The following is a 17,022-nucleotide window of genomic DNA, read 5'->3' on the forward strand; positions in this document are numbered from 1 at the left end:
TTGTGTTAATGTCAGGTTTAGTTTTCTTTATTATAATCGTGGTTGCAAAGGGAAAGATTTAAGAAGATCAGAGCAGACTCTCAGCCACGCAGATAAAAACAAAGACAAAAACAATCTCTCTGCAAATGCTAAAGTGAAGCCAGTGAAGCCTTTTCCAATATGCAATACATTAACATTGATTTCTGCTCATATGCACCCCTGCTGGCATATCTGAACCAACTTAGATGACAGATGATAAAAGTCTAGATGATGAAAGCATGCTTTAATAGAGCGTAATGCAAAAAATACAGTTTTACTGAGTCTTTTTAAAGCACTTCGAACTGGTGTCTGTAGATACATGGTAACCTATGAGCCAGGAGTCTAATTGGTTATTTATAACCTGTACTTCACTACAATTTTAAGATAAATATTCATCATATCAGCCTAAATCTTTGTAATATGCTTGATAAAAAAAAGCTTCATTTTGCATATCCTTTGATACGGGTTGGAGGAAATATTTTAGATATGAAACTTTTGAATTAGAATGGATCAAGTGTGTGTGTGTGTGTGTGTGTGTGTGTGTGTGTGTGTGTGTGTGTGTGTGTGTGTGTGTGTGTGTGTGTGTGTTTTTAAAGGGACCCAGTCAAATAATAACAATAGGATATTTAACAGAATATGTTGAATGAGTCAAATCTGAGATAAAACAATAAGAGTGAATACAGCTATTTTAGCTAATCAAAGAAAACGAATGAATAAAATTAAGTCACTTAAAAAATAAATAAAATAGGGGGATCCCAATTTTATAATCCAAGCATAATCTTAACTAACAGGGTAGGTTTTAAGTCTCAACAACTTCACCAAAGGTTTAAAGGTATAGCTAAAAATCAGAGGGCGTGTCCTGGTTTGTAGCACAGAGGTACAGCTGCTGGATATGAAAGCATGATCCACTTAGTATCTGTTAGTTCTGCATTTCAGGTGATAAAAAGCTGATTTTTAGCCCTAAAGACTGAAATGTCTTACCTGCTTACTGAGGCCAAGTGCTAAGGAATTTATTTTGTGCTTATCTTTGTGACATTCAAACATATCAAAGTGTATTTGGTTCTTTGTTTGTGTCCCTGTTGTTGTCTCCATATCCAGACTCTCACACCCACCTGCTCACCCCCTCCTCATCCTTCAGTCGCATTTTTACTCACTTTTACTGCCTGGGTTATTTGTGTTGCTCTGCATCTTTGCATTTCATGCATTTATTTGTTGTTTTGTTTGAATTAGTTTCAGTTCTTCTTATGTGATCATTTCTCTTGCTGATTTTAGTGTCCTAATCTCACTTCTCTGACTGCATCTCCCTGCTTGTCGAGTTTCTTTGCAGTTCCCCTGTTTTTATTTCCCTTTTCCTATTTTTGTCCTGAATAGTGCTATATAAATAAATGTTACTTTTACTTACTCACCAGCCTGAACAAGGCCTTACTTTTGGGTTAGTTTGCCTTAATCCATGTGTCTGCATTTACCTCTGAAACTCTGTGATTCGTGATATTTGAAGGTATTCTGTGTGCGTTTTAGGAACACACAATTAAAAACCACTAATCCGCTTCTAAAGAATCACTTTATTTGTATTTTCTAATCAGAGTTTTACCACTAGCCCCTGCAGCTGTCATGGTCCAGGTGAGCGCCAGTGTTTTTCCTGTGTCCTCCCTGAGTTCCCTGGTATCCGCCCATTTATGCCACCTGCTCAGCTGACTTGTTCCCGGTATTTAAGATCAGCATCCTCATCTCTCTTTTGCAAGATCGTCGACTAACCTCATGTTGGTAACAGGCCGATGCGGTTCATGGTCTTTGTGAACGACTCGTACTCACCTGATCTTTTCTTTGCTTCTAGTAGCCACGTTTTCTCCGTCACTCAACTACTGCTCAGGATTTTCTGGACACAGTTCTCCACTTTGTTGCCATACACTTCACCACTCTAGTTTGCATTATTCGCTATCTCCACCTGCCTTCCTTCCTGCCACCTTCTCTTGTGGATCACTGGGAAACAAGGTTGGAATAATTTCTCTCACTCTCCACTGAGGAGCTCACCTGACCATCCACCTTCCCAGTGCTGTTTACGCTTCACATCTTCAGTCTCGTTTCCTCTGCAATCCCTTCTAATCACGCTCTGCCCACATTTAGACACGTTAGCAAAGAAGTCCTCCTTTGTGTTGCCACTTTTTCCCAATGTTTCTGTAAAATAAACTCATTGAAACCTTACCACTGGCTCCCGTGCTTGAATCTGCTTTTGGGTCCAAGTTCTTGCTCTAGCCTCCAGGCTCCCGTGACAGTAGCTCTTCACTGATGACACCCCGTTACTTTTTTCTCTTAATTTCCCCCTTTTTTCTTTTTCTTTTTCTTTTTCTCTTTTTGTCTGTTTTCTCAAACTGCAGAAGGAACTCCTCTTTGCTGTAGGCACATGCGACAAAAGAGACTAACCAGTCTGCAGGATCCTCTCCATACAAGTCAGGGCAACGCCAAGAAATACGTCTATTTGAAGCCTAACGCTTTAGTTATGTAATTACATTCAAAATATTTTTATTTTTGCACTTAACACCTAGTAACCTGTAGTAGTACTGCACTGTATGATTATTGCCAGTTAGTTCAAATATTTAAAAAAGCACTTTTGAATCTCATAAATCCCCAACTTTTGTTTTCCCAGGAAAAATTAATAGGAATCATCTACAGCAGATACACACAAATCTGCATGTACAAATGTTTCATATACAAATCTATGACTGATCTTTATTTACATATTTAGACCAGAATGAGGAAGTCTTGGCTATTTATATAAATTTAAAAAGGAAATTGTGTTTTCCTCTTTGCTGAGCTAAGCTCCTGGCTGCTAATGGACATTACACATTCATAACCTGTAAATAGTGTCAACATTATCATCCAGAGTTTTAGCTTCAACTGGAAATCCAACATCTCTGACTTGGTGCCTAAAACACTGGAAAAGCAAACATAAAAGCTTCACCTCATTTGAGGTTATTGAAGCCAGATTTAAGGGATGTCGATGTAAACTGTCTGTGTATGTTGTCTTGGCTCATCTGGTTGGAACATGGGAATCCTTTCCTAGCCAACTTTGTTATCCACACCATGTGACACGACCTCAGCATTAGATTCTCTCCCCTGATAAATGCCCTCATGCTCAACGACGCCCTGAAAAGTCCTCAGAACTAATGCCAAAATTAACTATTCTCGGTTATCACAGGCTGAGCCTGCTTCTCATTAATGGTACATCTGAATTCCCCTTTAATATCAATCAAAATATGTTAGTAGAATCACCTCAGGCGATGGGTGTTTCTGTAAGAGAAACAGCAACTGATTGAAATCCAAAAACGCACCGATAACCTTTAACTGAGCGAAACAGAATGAAACGCTAACTCCTTTTGTTGTGTACCTCTAATGAGAGAAGAATTAAGAGGGGAAAGCGTGCATGCACTGATACAATGTGGAAAAAGAAAAGGGCAAACACAGTTTAAAGACACATTTTACATAGCACCATGTTTGTCTTTGACATTCTTTTCAAATGACTAAAGCTCAAAGTCATGCAACAGAGAGCTGACTGCTGATGAACACGGGCTCTGTAGAACATTATTGATTGTGATATCTGACCCAACCCTTTATGTTTTGTATAAAAGAAGAACACTATAAATTTCTTGCTCTATGATAAGAAGTTATGGATTATGATTCAGAGGGAAATAGTCACTGGTACAGAGAGTTTTAACTGGTTCAGCTGAGACTAGCTGACAGAAACTGGAGGACGCTACATTGACTTGAAGTCATTTCCTGGAAACTTTATCAAAACCTACCCATGACAACCTAAACTTAACTTTGAAACAAGCTTCAGCCTAAAATGTAATCTCCAAAGTTATTAGTTCTCAAGTAGTCACAGTGTGAACCTATAAACAGACTTATGTCACCCACAGCATGACTGATATATGTACATGCACATATTTCTCGGTCTGGAGGTAGGTAATAGGGATTAGAGAGGCAGACACACAGGTATGTCTGCACTCCAGATATGGGCTGAAAGCTCTGTGAGCAGACCAGCTTACGGCACTTTAATAATACAGAGTGTGCATGAGAGAGTGAGGTGTAAGCCACTAGAGGACTCTGTTATACACAAAATGAAGAACTGAACACATTTGGGAACGATACAACCCGAGGCCCAGAATCAGGCCTCAAACCATCTCACTCTGGCATCTGACGTCCTTGAAGGAAACTAAACAACCTTAACCTCCCACCAGAGACTAAAAGGACACATTATTTTAATGGTTCTTTAGGTAGATGACTGTAATAAGTCACATACCACACATCACATTAATTGCAACGTACAGTCCTGTTAAAAATGAGGTGCATCCCATGATTCAGTAGTTTGTAGTACCACCTTTAGTAGCAATAACATGAAGTAACTGTTTTCTGTATGACTTCTGCATCGCTTCAGACCAATGAGGTTTGCAGGCTTTTGTTTATGCACATCTCTCTTTACATCAGGTTGAGTGTGTGACTGTGTCTCTGCAACAGCTGGATTCTTTTTTTTTTTCAGTTATTCTGTTGTAGATTTGCCGCTGTGCTTGCGATCATTGTCCTGTTGCATGACCCAGTGTGGGCCAAGCTTTATCTGTCAGACATCTGAGATTCTACAATCGGATGTTCTCAGATTTGACTCTAGAATACTTTGGTATACAGAGGAATTCGCAGTTGACTCAACTGCAAGGTGCACAGATCCTGTGTCTCCAAAACGAGCCCAAATCATGAACCCTCCACCACCGTGCTGACAGCTGATACGAGGTGTTTGTGTTGATATTTGCATTTTCGCCAAACATCTCCGCTGGGCCTCATTCACCAGCTTTGTGTAGAAATAATTTTACCCAGAGCAAAAAAAGAAAAAACTAGTGCACATACAAAATCACTTTTGAATTTCAGGGGCATGCAGTGGGCCGTACTAGTTTCACTTTGCATATATTAGTGAACTAGAATCAATCTAAACCAACAAGCTTGCACAACCTGCATAAGCAAAATATGTCCCCCTTAATATACCATTGTCAAAGTACGATAATGAACTCAAAACAGAAAAAAAAATATATGAGGAAACAAAAAACTAAAATTCCTCACTGGAACTGGAATAAAGTAAAAGAGAAACCAAAGGATGAAACTCACTTTGGAATGTAAGGAACTCAAGGCAGGAACCAGAAATAAACAGCAACTAGAGCTCAGATATAAGAACTAATGTTTCAGATTATTAAACCTACAAATACAAGAACCAAACCCCAGAAAACATAAGCAGCTAAACGCACCCCTGGAAAATAATCAGGGAAATAGAGACCAGTGACCCTGTCATAAGAGAAAATAAAACCGGTTATTCAAAATTCAAAATAATAAAACAGAATTAGGAAACAAAGATCAAAATCAGGGACAATGAGAGATTTGCAGCTACTTTAACTGTGCCTAAAATCTTAACAGCTTTCTTTGTTAACTTCAGTTTTCTGCTTCAGGCTTTGTGTCACATGAGAGGGGACATTTGAGGTCTCTTCTATGCAAAATAGACCAGCTGAGCACAATCTACCCCAACCAGAGACAGAAAAGTAGGTGATAGAAATTCACAGAGAACATAAAAACACTCAAAGGCAACACTTTTACTAAACAAAAAAGGAAAGCAGTGCTGCAGAAAGTCACTAAATCATTTCTCACTAATGATCATCACAAACACGCTTTTACAACCCGCAACAAAAATGTGGAGACTGACACCAGAGTTTTTAGAAGCATAGATTTTATTTTAAATTGCCTAACAAACTTAGCTGAAACAGTTAGCACCCCAACGAGCATAAAGGCAAAAAAGTGGTATCTCATCAAGTCACCATGCCTTTATCCACACTTCCCCAGGAGTAGTTTATTAACAGTTAAGCCCAGGCAACACCTGACTTCTACCACTGCAAAGAGAACAGGGGTTGCAGAGGACGGCAAGCATTAAAAGCTCAGTTTACCACTAATCAGATCTAACCATTTTACATGTGATTTGTGGACATATTAAGGTCATATGGCCGCATTCCTCCATCCTTTAGGCGAGCCTTCAGGTGAACAGGCCCAATCCAACTGCAGCTTTTCCCATAAACATACTGTTACAGTGGTGGCTGTTCACATTAAAAATAGCCAAAGTTTCCAATAATGAGCTCAGAGTATGTGCAGGTAATCCCTGTGAGACCAAAGCTCAGACTTCAGACTGATTAACATCCTGTTAGACTTTTTGTTCTGCCCTCTGGTCCGTCTGATGTCACTGAGTGCAGATTTCACAAACACTGTCATGTCAGATGGACATAAGAAGCTGCTGCTCCATCCGGTTTGTGAGGGGCAGCGAATCAGAAGGAAGTTGGCTTAAAGGAGGAGGAGCTAAGTGGACGCACTAGTATAAAACAAAGGATTATTTTTAACTATAAATCATGCAAAGTTACTCTTGTTGAGTAGATATTTTTAAAAACTGGAGCTGGAAATGAGCCGGAATATGTCTCTTTTAAAGTTCTTCTCCATGCTACTATTTGATTAAAGCTTCTGAAAGCACTCCAGATCTCACACAGTCACTTCTAATCTGTTTATTTTTTAATACACTGCCTGCATAAACTGTTCAGCTGTCAATCACCCTGTAAAAATGTTTTCCCGGGAATCTTTGTGTTGATTTATTCTGAATAACTGGACTCTAGGTGCTTAAAACAGCCAAGTGGATATACTCTATGTTAAGTTCCCACAGTAATACAGCTCTTAGGTATCATAAGTTTATTTATAGAAATGCTACAGATTACTAAATATTAAGCGTGGAGTTTAAAGAATGAGGAGAAGATAATGTGAGTTTTTTAGGTCCTTTGATGTCTCTGTATTAAAGTAAGACTAATGCTTCAAACAGGCCAGTGAGAGCTGTGAAGGGAGAATTCCTTATTCATGACTGAGCGGGGCCACACTCTCTAATCCCAGACCCCTACCTGTCTGACTGCTACAGAGTCATGGGAAAAAAGCTCTCTCATACTTTGTTTCTCACACATACACATAAACACACTTTCTCCCTCTTCCAGACTTTCTTTTCTCACTCAATCCTCAGGCTCTCTCCACCAAATCCCCCAGGAATCTCAGACCTGTGTGTGAACCAGGCTGCAGTCGGCGAGATATGAGTTTTTAAAGACTGGGAACGATACTGGATCTTCCTGGATTGAAGATGCCGACAGGCTTCATATCTGTAGATCTGACTACTTTAATGATAAATAGAGATTTCCCTCTGCTGAGTGCGGGATAGTCTCTGAAACCAAAACAACTCGACAAATAACAGATGATCTAAAAGCCAATAAACTTAATCACATGACTCATACTACTGGGTGGAGCATGAAGAACAGACCACATCTGATTTTTAATCTGAATATTAAGCATATTTTGGTCTAAGCTCTAAATACCACAGACACTGAGATAATCACAATGACAAAGATACTGTGTGTAAGCAGCAGCTAGTTATATTCAGAGTCACAGTGAAGCAGTTTTACTAAAAAATGTGGAACACTGGACGGGTTCTTTACCTTCTCGAGAACATTAGAGAACAGCAGTTTGCCTGCCATGTGCTTTGTATTAATGTTTTTACCATCTTGTTATTCTAGTGATGGGTATAAGTTTTGGTTCATGCCGCGGTTTCGATTAGTAGCAGCTTAAGTTCCCTCAGTGTTTCCCTATCATGTGTTTCCTTGTCTCTGGCTTCATGTTTACCGTGACTCTTCCTTTCTTGCTTCTCTGTGTGTCAGCATTCATGTCTGTATCCATCTGCTATTTCCTGTTTTACTTTGAAAGGTTTGTCTTCTTTTGTGTCCTGTGTTAGTTTTGCTTCTTGTCTGTCTCACCCGATTTGTCCTGATTGTCTTCACCTGTGTCTTGCTGGTCTCCTTTTGGTATCCAATCGGTTATTCTCAGTGGCCTCCCTGTGTTGCTGATCTGTTTAATCTTTGGACTTGTCTGTTTTTGATCTTTATTAAAGACCAACTTTATTTTTCTTCCAATTTCCTGCATTTAGGGCTTCATCTAATATCTAATATTTCTAATATTTTGCTCAAATCAACCCTGATACTCGTCCCCACCTTCTCCACCCTGCCTGGGCCCTCTTCTTCACCGCTCTTGTGCACTATCTATTACTTTGGATGGCTTACTCCAGGTATTTAAACTCATCCACCTTCACTACTTCTGCTCCTTGTATCTTTACTGTTTCTCCTGTCTCTTTCTCATTCACACACACTTTCATTCTTCTCTTCGGAGCGTACTTCCCACCTCTCCAGACTCTCTTCCTGTTCTTACTAAATAAGTTAGTTTTAGATTTTTAGTCTTGCAGCTGCAACCTCAGGAATGTTTAAGGATTTGCAAAACCTGTCTAAAAGGAAAGCACACAGCCTGAATCAAATGAGCAGCCAGCTGTCATTTTAGTCACCCAAAAAATTCACCCAAGCAACGTTCATCTACTGGCTGCTCGTCACTGTGCATGCCAGTCATGGCTGAGAAATGACAATGGCTCTAACAACAAATAATACCTAATCAGTCTATGGCTAAACTCTTACCTGTTCAACAAATGTCATCCCAGCCTTAGTTTCTCTGTCTCTAAATGAGACGTGCTCCAGGGGTGAAATCCGGAAGCCGGCTGAGGTTCCCAGCAAATGAATGGAAGCCTTTACTGTCACCGCACAAAGTAAGAAATGAATGACTGTGACAAAGCAAGGAGAATTTTAAATAAGTGATTATATGTACAGTCTTTTACTGAACCACGCAAGTGTCACCGTTCTTATTTAGAGAAGAAAAGAAGCTGCAAGTAAAACAATGAAATGTAGATTTTAAATCATGTAATAAATAAATATACTTATATTTAACTGGTACTATGCACTATAATTACATATTTTTCATGATGAGGTCTAATAGTAACAACACCATGTTGGAAGCTGAAGAAAGTCAAGTGACTGAGATTGTTCAGAGAAGCTATGAAAGATGAAACTCCTGGGTCTGAAAGGTGAAGCCTATGAAAGCTTGTTTCTGCTACCAAAAACAAAATGCCATCCATAAGTCTAAATTTAAGGTTAGCCATCTCAAAATTTCAACTTACTGACTCAAACTTCTGAGTAAGTCTAAACTTTGAGATAATAACCCGAAAAATGGGAATTCGAAATATCTGTTTAACGCTGCCTGAAAAATAAATAAATAGATAAATAAAAATGAAAGAATTCAGTGGCAAAAAAAGCTTCCATCGAAGCCAAAAATGCATTAAACGTTCGTTTTAATGGCTACCAAGAAGGTGATGCCTACCTGTTGCAGACACAGATAATGGACAGCTGGAAACCTGACGGCCGGGTAGTCATCCCAGTTAATACTTAAAGTCATCGAGTAGGGTAACGTCTTTTTAGAACAGATGCCCATCGTGATACAACCCCAAAGGGCTTTGTGTCTCCTCCCATGTTGATAGCAGCGATTTGTGTTTGTTGTGTATGTGAAAACAGCTCTGAATCACTAAAAACTTTCCTAATGAGTTACACACCTTCATCGCATGTGATGTGAGGGCAGCTGGCTGGTACTTATTAAACAGGGTACAGAAACCAGACAGGATGTTTTCCACCATTTTGGTATTGTCTCCTGCTTCAGTTTTGTTTTATTTCTTGCAAATCAGGACCCAAAGGTTTTAACACACCTAGACTGGACGGTGAGAAAAATCCAAAGACACAAAAGGCAGTTTTTGGTCTGTAACTGTGTGGGCTACAGTAGGAGCACCTTCTGATTTCCTCTGTTGCACACAGTTGGGTGTGCCGGACTCAATGCTGCCAGCGTAAATGAATTTGTTTACAGTCTGTCATGAATGTGATCCAATATTCGTACTATTTAGTATGCCAGAAAAATGAGACCATATTTCACTGTATCACAACTCAAAGTTAAGTTGGGAATACCAGGAAGCTCCACAGACTGTGACGGATATATAACCAAACGGGTTAAAAGTTCAAGGTGCAGTTTTACAGCCAAGTAATAAGTCCCACCTTTAGGCATACTGAATGCACATACTTTGTAAGGGCAGCTGCAGGACAGGCTGAAAGTGAGCAGACATGGTATGTGATTTTAAAAGGAAGCAGTAAAGAGAGATCAAAGGTGAATGCAAAGGTGAAAGGTTATCATATGGAGAGGTGGAGGGAAGGGAAGCAACAGAGGAACAGACAGCTTAGGCGTCAATTTCCTTCCTATCACAGCAACACAGCTCCATTTGGAGCAGCAAAGAGCACACTAAGAGCAAAGTGAGCAGAGATTATTATCACAAAAATAACACTTTCACACAGCATGTCATGTCCAAAAAGAGATGGTGTCGATAAAACACTGTAAGGTAATTTGTTCAGACGTTACAGTCATTGTGGGTTGTTTGCACAGAGCTGATGGTCTGTGGGAAAGTTCTGGGAGTCGCCTCATGAGCCTGAGGCACAAAATCTGTTTAATTAAGTTTCTGTAAAGAACATAAAAAATATTGTGAAATTAAATCAAACCTGAACAGAACCGCTCTGGATATAAAGACAGCATTACCTGGAAATACAGAATTACTTACAAGTTTTCAGGCTCTGTCCTTTATATAGTAGCTGTTTTATCAGCAGCAAGTCGTGCAAAATATTATCTGTGGTGTGGATGGATTGTTTGAATTTGTTTCATCTCTTAGATAAAAGTGATATCTGTGTAAATATTGACTCTGCCTTGTCACCTTAGAGGGGGAGCTGCTTTTACCCCTGGGATGTGTTGTCGCTCAGTCTTTGGATTGCTCCAAAGTCTGTGAGACTGCAAAAGAACAAGTGAACGACTGAAAAGTGAGAGGCTTTATGGGAGAGAGTGTACATGGAGCCGAAAGTTCATGATGTAAGTGGTTTTACAATCGCAAGAGAAGAAAGACGCTCCACATGAACAGCTCAGTTTGGAAGAGGCCAGGCTGAACCAGTGTGCGACAGAGAGTTTGCTTTATTATAGACTCTTCGCTGGGATTTCTGCTTCAGTAGGAAATATAGGCCGAAGCAACTTCATAACTGCAGACCCCTCTGAAAACCTGGATTTTAACTGCACATTAGATTCACGCCTGCAACTGCTGTGATTGGCCTGTTTAGTACCATCAGTTCCTTCACTTCAGGCTACTTTTTCACTGAAGTTTTGTAATTTAACAGTGAGAGAATAAAAACTATCCTTTCATTATACGAAAGCAGAAAAAATGACTACAACAAAGATTTGGGAACCAGGTTTTTGTTGGCTGTGATTTAACTCAAACTTGATTTGTTTTCCTCTGTGCTGCAGTTCTTTTGTGCAGGTCTGAACCTCCATCCCAACCAACTACTGCGTCAAAATATCAAGTCTGGACTAAAAAACCTCCTGTAGCCGTGTATGCTTTATATTCTGAGATGCAGGAAGGTACTATAGATGTGTAAAGGGTTTACAACTAGCCATGAAATGAATGTAAATTCTCCATGTTCTCCGATAGTCCAGAACACAACACCTTTGCTTACTTTTGTTGCTCTCACCCCAGACACATCTGGCCAATGAGCAGACTGAACAGTCTCATGTGGTTTTTAGTGACGCATTTTGGTGCGCTTGGATTTTTCTCTGTGTGAAAATAAACCAAATCACAGGGAAAAGCTACAAGTTTACAACTCCTCGACTGATTTTGATCAGGTGTGAAAACGTCCTGAAACACCAGGACTCGGCAACACAGGAATTAACACATAATGCGCCAGTACAAGCATAAATGCCAGCAACAACATTGGCTACTATATCGTAGACTCTACAAAATCTAAATGAGGCCTAAAGAATTGAAAGCAAGTGATGTGTGGTTGTCTTCAGGGAGCTGATCAAACGGGTATCAGAGAGATATGAGGAAGATGAATGGATGTTACATGTTCTGATGAAATAAATGAATGAATACCAGCCAGAGCAGCATGTTCACTTGGAATGATTTTTAATCATGTGACCAGCTGGTGACTGTTTGTGCCAGAGGAAAACTGCTTTTTGTTAAGGTTTCTGAGAGTTTGCATTTAGGTTTCTTGGGTTTGAAGTTTTGGATCCCTGATTTGATTTCTTAACTATTCTAATACTCAGCTTGAGTTCTTGTGACATTAGTGACCCTGTTTTCATTATTAGCCTGGTATGCTGATCTTTTATTGTGATGTGGGTCTTCTGGTTTTTATAGAATTTTGAATTCCTGTTACTGTCCTTCAGTTAGTTTTGAGTTCTTGATTTGTGTTTCTCTTTAGTTGGCTCAGTGTTTTTCTATCAGTCCTTGCTCCTGTCTCATTTTTGTGCTCATGTCTTGTCTCCCTTTGTCTGTATTTTCTGTTTTACTTTGAAGAGCAACCGCAACAGGGATTTGGACCAGGTAGGCAGTCTTTCTGGTAAGTCCTTATTTCAGAGCCAAGATACACAGGTACTTCATGTAAAAGGCTACCAGGGTGAGCAGCTAGACTTTCCAGTACTAGAATGTTTTCAGCAGGCGGGCCAGAGTGGGTCAGGCAGGCAGGTAAGAGGCTGCCTGCCTGACCCAAAACAGCTGTAACTAGAGGCCTGAGCAACATGAGGTCAACAATCTGAAGAGTGGTGATGGAAGCCAGGTTTATATATTCAGCTGATTGAATGGATAGAAAACAGGTGAGCCAGAGACCACACCCACTCGGAGAAGGAAAAGCAGATTCTGTATATGAACAATGGGGGAAACCCTGACAGCTCGCCATTGTCCTGGCTATGTTAACTTTGTGCCACACAAACACATCTTCCTCTGTTTGTGTGTGTTGGTGTTCTCTTTGTGTTTCTGCCAGTTTGGACTTTTGTTTTTGTGGTTCTTGTTTAGTTTTTCTTTTTCACTTTGTAAACAGCCGGTAAATGATTCCCTTTTTGTTCTGCACCATCTGACTTTGTGTCCTGCATTTTGCTTCCTCCTCTATACAATCCACCCACAAAACAAAACAATAAAAAAAAAACATCCGTTCTGCTCCAGTTTTATGAAATCAATACTTTCTAGGCATAATCAATAATAATGTCGGTATAAAGTTCATGCATGCTAGATGTAAGTTACATCATAACCATGACAAATGGTGGTTAGAGCAGTCTGAAGCCTGAGCTTTGAGTTCATGAGGGTTACTCTGACCTCAATTGAAAATTTGGCATTTGATGTTTAATATGACCCTCCACCACTGTAATGGCATATCTGCATTTGTGGTGAGAAGTTTATATACAGTCATCATGGCATGAATGTCGTGGTAACTTTGGGCTTTTATTGATTTCTTTTAACCTGCTCTTTTTCCAGGGAGGAATGATTGTATACACACACACTCCCTTAAATGTTTTAATAGGCAGTTCTACAGTGACTTAACTTGACAAGTCCGAGGCCCATTAACTTATTAGTGATCACTGATCTTAATGGTGATTGACTGCAACTGGTAGTTTCTCTTTGCCATCATTTCGCTTCTACATCATGCAACAACTGAACACTGGGAGTCCAGGAAACTCAAGGAGGAGCTCGTTGATGGCCAAAGTGTCAGCAGCTTGCAAAGGGACATTAATGGAGATGTATGTATAGGTATGAGACTCTATATACACTTCTGAGCCCGTGTGAAGTAGACAAAATCCTTCTGCAAAATTCAAACTTCTGCACATTATTGTGTTTTTTTGCAAATTATTGTGTTTGGCATAGACTGTCACTTTTTTAAAAAAGAAATCACGGGTTAGAAAACGCTCATATTGGTCTGAATCAGTTCTCTGTTGACCACACAGCAGCTGCTTCAGGCTTCATTACCACAGAGTGACTCCAGACATTTCGTTTTAGCAGCTGGTATCTGTGGCCAGCTTCACTTTTAGCTTTCAGCCTTCTCGCACTGTATTTAGGTGGCAACCTCTGCCAGCCGCGGTGACAAGGCTGGGTATAGCCATCACTCTCGGTGTTGGTATTTTCTGCAGCTTAACCAAAGATGAGCTAATCCTGTCTGGCTGGTGTTTTGGCAGGAAACTTGTGATTTAACCATCACACACAGATATGTGTTTGTACTGTTCCTTTGAACATTTTATCTGAGAAGTTAATCAAACACAATAACCAATGAATCTTCTTTATATAGTCGGAAAACAAACAATTTCCAAAAAGTCCATGGTAGTATTCTAAATGGTTGTTTTTGGTCTTGGTAGTTAAAAAAAGAGAGATTTGCTGACTACATGTTTAAACCAAATATTTTAAAATTATATGTGGATTAAAGCACTGGAGGTAATAAAAGCACTTAAGGCAGAACTTTCCCTTTAATTCCAATTAGCTTAGTAACTGCCCTTTAATAGCTTCCCTAACTTGTTTATAGCAAAGAGTGCTATACCATCTAATAGCAAGGTAACCTACAGAGTTACATAATACTCAATATATACACATAGAAAGTACAATATTTAACACATGAAAAAAGGCTTTTTGGCCATTTGATCAGTGGAAACAAGCTGTAAAATGTCTAAACACTAATGTTTATAAAGCTTTTAGTTGCTATGGAGCAACATTGACACATTTGCAGAGACATAACACATTTAGTACACCGTTTTGAATTCGTGGGAGGAGCTGTAGAATGGTAGGCCGTGATTGGCCATCACTGCAGGCCATTACTGTAAACTGGCGGACATCATGGCTCAGGAAACCACTTGATGACACCATCCCCTGACTGAAAGCTACAGTCACAAGTAAAACCAACGCATATGGAACCTGTATTCTTTTTAATGGTCAGCAGGGGGCAAGTCCTGTTGTATAGAAGTCTATGAGAAAATTGTATTTTTCTTTGCTGATTTATGACCTCAGTAAACAGCTTCCTGGTGCACTTATGGTTTCCATCTCCACTTTTAAATCTTATCTATTACAATGTAATGTTATTTTTTCTAATGTCATTGTCCCATTTAGAGTAAAACAGCACTTCGCTAACAAATGAGTGATGTCATTTGGCTACATCCATGTTTTATGCAGAGTTTGTAGTTTCAAGCAACCAGGCATCAAGTTACCCGCCCTTATTTTTGTTTTTAAATGGAAAGCTCGATGACATTATTCATATCAGTCGCTTCATTTCAGCTGAACACAATACCTCAGAAACTGCAGGAAAACTTTTTTTTTTCTAAAATGACATCTCAGATTCAGCTTCTGTCTGGCCTTAATGTTCTTTTCAGTTTAAAGTCCAAGAACAGACTGGATTGGTCAGCTCACAGAGGGAGTCTGACCAATCCATTCAGTATTTGGATATTTATACAAGGCTTTACTTTGAAAGGGAGAACACCTGTCAGGAAAATATTGCAACACGCAAATCAAGCGTCCAGTGCTGGGAAGGGATGCAATCATTTGCATTCATAGATGCATCATTCACTCATATATGCACACATGTCATCACTCTGTCTGTGAGCCCATTAGCTCAAAGTTTTGCATGAATTCTTATAAAACTTTGAAGGAGTGTAGAATGGTGTTCTGGTAGTGGTCATGTTAATCTATGAAAATTTGGCATTCATCCACCAAAATCTTCAAGGTCAACTTAATGATTAATCAGTCAAAAAAAACCCAACAACAATAAGTTGTATAACTTGGAAACTATGATTCCTACAAGTGTGGTGGGTGTTGTCAAAATATAGAGTTAAACTCAACTTCAAGGTTTATGGACTGATGTGAAGGTCAAAGCCTATGTTTCTCACTGCCATTGTTTGTGTAACATGCAGGCGTGTATGGAACACTATATGAGTCTAAATATCACATCACTTTATTACGACTTTGTTATGTACACTATGGTAACAGTTATAATCATTTAAATACATAACAATTTGAATACACATACAATGTATTTGAATAAGTATATTTTTTTAAACAAAACGAACTTATCAAAAATTGCTAAACATTACATGAATTTTTACTAAACAGTGAAATGCTTCACATGTACCATATCCACATGTATAAAAATGAAATTATACTGAACATAATTATATTAAAATGGGTTTCAACAGGACAGATAACATAGTCCTACACTTTGCACTTGTTTTTACTGCAGGACAAAAAGTTAAATATATTTAAAAATAAATAAATTAAATAAATAAATAAATAAATAAATACATTATTCCCTTTAAATCAAATACTACTACAGAGGTTTGGTGTGCTCTTCCTTAAATTGTGTTTGCTATTCTGAACTACAGGTACTTATTTTCAGTAGAGGCAGACATATTGAGTGTGCGCAACTATACGACCTGAAGTAAAAACTCTTAACATAAATGTTTATCTGGCTAAACCCACCAAAGCAATGCCCTTCTCTGTTTAAAGCTACTGCCCCGCAGCTCAGAGCACATTTGAATAACCAAATTTTTTCTCTGTTGCACTCCAGGAAAATGTATAAAACAGGATGTTTTGATATTTGTTTTTATGCCTGGAAATTTTTGTGTGTATGTGTGTGTGTGTGTGTGTGTGTGTGTGTGTGTGTGTGTGTGTATGTTGTTTGTGCTGAGCTGCATACTGCAAACAAGCTTAGTGACAGCCGGGATTCACTCCCAAAACATCCATTGTAACTGTGCGTGTGTGTGTGTGTGTGGGGGGGGGGGGACCAGACGATCCATTGTTATGTGTTTGCTGACATGGTGCATCATCCGCAGGGCTGCTACTGTTGCTTTCCCAGCAACACAATGAGCAGTCAATGCAGAGATGCTGAGCCCAACACTGCACGGCTTTATTTAGCTGAATGAAACACACACACATTTACACACACACACAGCACAGAGAAAAGTGTGTGTGTGTGTGTGTGTGTTGGCATCTCAAAAGAAGACAAGAGTTCAGAAGTTTTTGCAGCAACAGAAATTCTTTTCTTCACTCTGAAAAATTATATTTAGACATAATCTGATGTGGTTTGATAAGAGCAGTCGGTTTTCTTTAAAAACACGTACACACACACACACACACACACACACACACACACACACACACACACACACACACACACGGTCAGAATATTAGTTTCTGGAGATGTTTCTGCT

The sequence above is a fragment of the Pelmatolapia mariae genome, linkage group LG15 (assembly GCF_036321145.2).
Source record: "Pelmatolapia mariae isolate MD_Pm_ZW linkage group LG15, Pm_UMD_F_2, whole genome shotgun sequence".
Taxonomy (NCBI): Eukaryota; Metazoa; Chordata; class Actinopteri; order Cichliformes; family Cichlidae; genus Pelmatolapia; species Pelmatolapia mariae.